A 7,044-nucleotide genomic window follows, 5' to 3' on the forward strand; every position below is an offset into this window, starting at 1 on the left:
GAGCAGGAAACTGAGAAAGAGCATCTCCATTCACACACAGGAAACAGAAAGAGCAAATTGGAAGCAAAATGAGGCTATAAACCCCTCCACCACCACCCCACACTCAGTGACACACTTTCTCAGGCAAGGCTTCCCATCCTGAAAGATCCATGTTCTCCCTCAATTGCACCACCAGCTGGGACCAAGTGGCCCAACATAGAAGACCATTTCTATGTTAGGAAGCCCAGTGACATGCTTGAGGGACCTCCTCTCAGAAAGTCAGGACCAACCCTCAGAAAAGCAAGACTATCCCTCAGGAAGGCAGATGTACCTTAAGCGATGCTAAAGAAGTAAAAAGAATAATTATCTCTGTCATGCAAAAGAGGTAAAAAGAATAACTAACTATCCCTGTAATGAGATAAAACACTTTTCCTTCTTATGTAACACAGTCCCTACAAGTTTCCATGAGATTCTGTCGGATAACTTTTTCTTCTTTTCTGTACCCTTTTTTCAGATGCTGTCCAGTGCCTAAGTATTCCTTAGGTATTTTCCTTTTAAATTCTATTAAAATTTTCCTCAAGATTCCCCTTAAGTTCATTCTTGAATGATTTTATTAATGAGACCAAAAAATCTTGAGAGAAAACACCCACATTTCTTTGTTACTCTACCAGATGTTACCCCCTAACATTTCTGATAACAGAAGCAAGGTGTGCCCCTTCAACAAAACATCCAGGTGATGAATCCGTGTCCCACTGACTATGCTAATAAATCATCTATACCATGGAGGATGCTTTTCAAACAACTCATTTGCAAAGTTTTAAGTATAAATATCCAACCTGACTTGGGGCACTTCAAATTTTTAATTGTTACTCCATTCCCTCACATTCTCTGCACTCTCATGGCCCCACCCCACCTAAAGTCATTCTGTAGCAAATGAAGTCATTCTACAGCAAGTAGATTATGGATATCCCAAAAATTTACATCTCTGCTGTTGGTCTGCTAAGCGAGATGAGCTATCTTAATGACGGATGGCCAAACCCACAAGAAACTAAAGAAAGCATGCTTGCCCAAAGGAGCATCACGAGCCACAGTGAGTTTCATGCTAAATGCAAGCTGATCATGTTTAGTTTCTTATTGGATTCAGGCTGTAATTATGCCTTTCACTCCTACTGCAGGACATTCTTTATTGATGCTGAATTGTAGAAATGGTTACTTTCCCAACTGATGGCCTTGTGTTTCTGAAAAGATGACTCTTCACATGCAAATTAGATGCATCCAAAATCACCCAAATGCAAGATCAGAGTTTCATAGGCCTTTTTACAATTTCAAACTGAGTTTGCTGCCCAGAGGAAAACATAAAACACACCAAAGCTAGGGGAAGACAGGAACATCTTTAAATAGCTTAGAAACTTCTCCCTGCCTGATGAACAGCTTTTATTAAAGAGTTTACTGTTTGTCCCCAAATTCAAATGGATGTTTCTAAAAATGGAACAAGTCAGGTGCAAAAGCAAAAGGAAAGATGATGGTGAGCTTGTAACCTCGAGGGTGTCTATATTCAAACAACAGACATAGGAAAACAAGTCAAGAGAAATGCTATTGGTGTGATTATTATAGCAGCAGATCAGAGTCCAAGTGAGCAGCCAGTGAGACTTCCTGTGTCCTAGGACAATATATTGAACCAAGAACATATGGATAGCAATCAAACTAGAGACACTTAACTAAGAAAAAAAGTGACCTACAGGATGGAAATGGACTAGTGATATAGGAAGAGAGATGCTCAAAACCCACGGTGCCACCAATCCTTTATACGTAATGTACATAGCACCAGCCTTCTTCCCAATTTGCATGAAACAGGCTTTTTCACGCATGCTCTGTAACTCTAGACTAGGTAGGGAAGTGTTTCTAGTCTCTGCCAACTGGCTCCTTGCATATGCTAATCTTGATGCCTCTCTTTTCTCCACACCCCTACACTTTTGCCATATACAATGATACTACTACAAGCCAGGTATCACTGTAAAGTTCTGATATAATTCAATCTTCAAAACACTTTTAATCTTAAATTGGGCAAGCTAACGTTTAAGCAAATGGGCCAAAGGTGGTGCTGAGATTTAGACAAAAGCATCTCTTGCTCTAAACTCCAGGGACCCAACTGTCACAACACGACTTATGATAACTTAAATGTCCTAAAGGGCTAGAGAAAAATCACTAAGTTATTTTTTTTTCATGGTCTTTAAAATGGGGTGAGAGAGAGAGAGAGAGAGAAAGAGAGAGAGAGAGATTGATTGAAATTGAGATTCCGTCCTTCCTTACCTCTTCAAGAGTAGTTTTTTAAGGATGTTGAAAACCCCTAGTAAGTTGATACCTAGGGAACAATAGACAGTAACACTAAACATTCCTTGTTTATCTAGTAACGATTCCTAAAGAGTGCCATGTTTGTATGGCTCCTGTCACCTAAATTAAGAGACCAAGATGGGTTTTTTGCATTTCTTTTAAGTTAAGCAAAACTAGACGTCCAGACTTTTTTTTTGGTTAAAAAAAGAAGGAAAATATCTATGTTTGGGCAGTAATTATAGTTTTATTTATGTAGGGATTTTCTTTTTTTTCATCCAGAGTAAATACACTGGGATGGAGAGATGGCTCATCCATTAAAAGCTAGGTTCACAACCAAAAATGAGTATAAATAAGAGCCCACCAAAGTGATGGACATCCAACAGATCCACTGAGAGGTCGTGTGAAGCTGTGACTCACCAGGAGAGTCTAAAACCTGCAAAGTCTGAGATACTTGGGGGGTTTGTCTGTGTGAAGAATTGAAGTGACGGCTGTCAGGATAGTCTTTCCATTCTCTAATAGGAATTACAGCTTACATAAAGAGTGACACATGAGGGGTTTTTTGGGTTTTTTTTTGTTTTTTTGGGTTTTTTTGCTCAGCAAATGTTTTCCCTGGGATTTCATTTACTTCGAATTCATATTTTTTGTAGAAGAAGGAATATGAAATCTGATAATGCACCATTAGAATTAATGTTTAATTCATTTTACTTTTAAAATGCTAGTTGCTTAGTTCCCTTCCTCCTGTCAGCTTTTTATAGGATTTTTAGAAACATAAAATTTCAAATATGGATTATTAATTTGCCAAAAACATTTTCATTAAGAATTTATTATAATGTCATGTACAGTTCCAGGGAGTAGAAAAAAGACCCAGAGGAGAAATTACTGGCTTACAGCAGCAGGTTCAAGGCTAACACAGAGAACAAAGACCTCTTCATTTCAGAAGCACATGTCTTACTGCATCTTGTCTGAGTGACATTCCTATTTGTACCATTGCCTCAGTAGACCAAGACTGCCTGATGCCAAGTAAGATGCAGGCACATGGGACCTGCTCTTCAAAACTTCTCCATGAAACTGTTGAGACAGAGGCATGTTGAACACAATGTCTAGACTAGGTGCCATCTGAGGTGCTTTGTGGTGTTTTTTCTACTTCTTCTGAAGCATGCAGACCCTGAGAAGCTTGCTTGCTGTTCACACTCACAAGTGGTCTCACAGGTGTCAACTGTCACCTAGAATTCAGCCCATGCTTCTCCAATAGTTTTGCCAAAGCTCTTTCCCCTCAAGACTGAATCCCTTTACAATACCTTATACAGACAGTGTTCTTCCCAAGGGAATTCAGGGGGTGCAAAGAATTCTGGGATGTGACAGCTGTTCTCTACTTCATCCTTGGCTCCATGTAGAAGCCAAAGTACTGTGAGAAATGATACCACGTGCCACATCATACTGCTGGTGTTGCTCTTCTCTTGTGCTATTCCAGAATTTGGGTTATATTTCAGAAATTGTCAGGTTTCTCCCCATCGAAGTTTTTATAGTTCTGTTCATTTTTATGTCATTATTATTGGGCTTGGTCATTTGACTTGCTTTAGTCAATAACTAAATTCTCATTGCAGATTTGACACAATTAGAAATTTGGAGTGTATTCTCAGATTGGACTGGTCTTATTGGCCTCCACCATGACTATCCAAAGCTGGAAGAAGATACATACATATATATATATATATATATATATATATATATATATATATATATATATATCAACTACCCCTCCCATACCTTACTACATTCAGTCAGTCAAATGTCATTATGAGCTACCAATGTTTGGGGTGTTTTGAATGTTGCAAAGCTGATGAAGTCACTATTTTAGGGTAACAATTTTTTTAACTCTTCCTCCCAATAGAATATTTATCTCAGCCATTTTATTAAACTTTGGGTTTTCCATTGCAGCTGGTACAGGTTGCTTATTAGGGCATGAAGGACCATGCTACCACACAGGCATAAGAACTCGTAAGGTTGAATGAACTCAAACCCTGGGAATCTCAGACATTTGAGAATGGCAGGAGTGGAGCCTTTCCGTGCCTTTCTCTGCACCTACTCTGAAACTCATAACCAACCACAAGTCCCCACTGAGAGGACCATGGGCACTCAGTCTCATAATGTAACAGCTGGAGTTCTTCTCCGTGTTAATGAGGTAGCTTTAACCTTCAACCAATGACCTTCCTGGGTATCCCTTCCCCAAAAGATATATAAAGCAATGTGAACAAGCAAGGATCATCTTAAGGAATTGCTTTATTAATAACTACCACAGGAAAGGATGTTGCCTTAATGAGCAGTGTCTAAAAATCCAGAGGGAAGCTTTCTCTCCTGCAGTCCCTCTGGTACTCTGACCTCACTCCTAAACTGGCATGATCCTGCTCATCCCAGGATCCACCTTCCTCTTCCCCTTCCCCTCCCCCCTCCTCCCTCCCCTTTCCCCTTCCCCTTCCCCTTCCCCTTCCCCTTCCCCTTCCCCTTTCCCTTTCCCTTTCCCCTTCCTTCATGGTGTGTAAATGCCCTGAGGGGAGACAAAGACCATGGAACCCTGTTTCTGACTTCCCCTCCTAGCAGTGGTGTCTGGGTACCCAGAGAGGTGTCCGGGAACCACTGTGCATTTCCCATTTGGACTTTGCCATGTCTCCTCCAAGCAGCATGCCAGAGGCATCCTGGTAACCCCAGCAGAGAGGCAAAACACAGTATGACAGTCACTTAGGTTATAAGCTGGCATTCTCAAATATATACTGACCTTTGTACACAAGTTACTCAAAATAAATAGGATGGATGGATGGATGGATGGATGGATGGATGGATGGATGTGTAGCTACAATAAGCACAATAATAAACTGAAGATAAAGTAGTAGTGGGCTTTTACATATGTCTTTATGGACTGTAATGAAAACTATAGCATCTATGGATGCAATGTCTCTGTGTGTGTGTGTGTGCGTGTGCGTGTGCGTGTGTGTGTGTGTGTGTGAATAATGTGCTTCAGGCATCTTAGAAACACATTTGCTGAGGGTTATTGTGTTATGGTGATCCTGAGAGGACATGTTTAATTGGCATACAGGCTTCTTTATTTAAGAAACATCTATAATACCTATTAGGTATCCATAGATCCTTTCTCAGTGAAGAATTCAAGTGCTATTTTAATTCTCCTTCGGTCTTCAGAAAGATATTAAAAAGAGAAGTTCACATGTAAGTCACTACACAGTAGGCGATACTCAGGGAACATCTAGGACAATTATTTTCCTGTTTTGCTTCATTTTATCATTCTCTTCTAATCTGTTTTCTGCATAAAAACTAGAGAAAATTCTATTTCCTTCACATAGGGATACATAGTCTAAACCTCAAGATGTGTTTTTTTTCCCTAAAATTCCATTAGATTTCTCTGTCTTCATATTTCAAGTTTTAAGTTCAAATGTGAGAACAAGAATACAGCTCAGTTGGTAAGTATTTGCCTAGCCTGCCTGAGAACTTCAGTATGATTCCCTACTATCACATACAATGGGCATGGTGTTGAGTGGCTGTAACCCCAGCAATTGGGATGTCATTAAAATATTTTTAAAGACTAAAAACCATGGGGGAAATATTCTTAAGATTCTTTAAAAGATTTTAAAACACTTTTCATGCTAGAGGCTCTTTTGAAGACATCAGTGGTACAATGTAAAGAACACAAGGTCAAAAGACCTTAGCTAATACCATGGCTCCACTCAAAGTTTGAGTCTTAGGCAAGGTACTTACCTATTCTAAATATCACATTTTGTCATTTGTGATATAAAGATAATGTCAGCTATATCAACATCAAAGCCATGTTGGAAACAGCATATGGTAGAATGCCAGGATTAATAAAATTGATATTTAAATGGTACCAGAAAAAATTAAAGATCAGTTTAAAAATAAAGATGGCACGAAAAGTGATGACGAACTTATTGTTACTAATACTAGATTTTGATATATGCCATTGTTTAGAAAACTCTTTGAGGCTGGCTTTAAAAATTATACTGAGTATCATTTTAAAATCTTAGAATTTTTAGTGTGAAATATCTTTGGGGAAAAGATCAGTAGAGTAAGACAAGGGACCCAACAATGACTTCACACACCAACTATCACTTAGTCTTTGACAAACATGTCAAAAAATACATTAGAGAAAAGATAGCCTTTTCAACAGATGATGCTGGGAAACATGGACCATCTTCCTGTAGAGGAATGAAGCTAGATCCCCATCTCATTCCACAGAACGACCAATTCGTGTTTGCTTCAGCAGCACATATACTAAAATTGGAATGATACAGAGAAGATTAGCATGGTCCCTGCACAAGGATGACAGAAAGACCAATTCAAAATGGCTCAAACACCTTAAGGTAAGTGACACACTAAAAATACTCGAGGGAAACATGTATTAACAAGACACAACCATAGGCAAAGACTTTCTGAAAGGGAGTCCATTAGTGTGAGGAGTCACCCACAAAATTGGCACGTGGTATTGTATGAAAATAAAAGGGGTTTTAACCAAAAAAAGGAAATAATCACTAGAGCTGAGAGAAAACTTATAGAATAGTAGATCATCTTTGCCAGCTATATATCTGACAGGAGATTAATGTCCAGAACCTACAGAAAACTCCAAAACAAAATATTCAAGTAATATAAGGGCTAATAAAGTGAAGAATTTCTTCCTTCTCAAGAAAGAAATACAAATGGTAAAGAATACCA

General features: G+C 38.9%; 1 non-coding gene across 1 annotated transcript; it reads left to right on the forward strand.

The window, feature by feature from the left end:
• The first annotated feature begins 6,582 nt into the window (after positions 1–6,582).
• On the forward strand, positions 6,583–6,691 carry LOC115032363 (U6 spliceosomal RNA). The gene has a single exon (XR_003838043.1). It is a non-coding gene; the product is annotated as a U6 spliceosomal RNA (small nuclear RNA).
• The last annotated feature ends 353 nt before the right edge of the window (positions 6,692–7,044 follow it).

This window comes from Mus caroli, unplaced genomic scaffold, assembly GCF_978045245.1.
Source record: "Mus caroli unplaced genomic scaffold, Mus_caroli_1 scaffold_1, whole genome shotgun sequence".
Classification (NCBI taxonomy): Eukaryota; Metazoa; Chordata; class Mammalia; order Rodentia; family Muridae; genus Mus; species Mus caroli.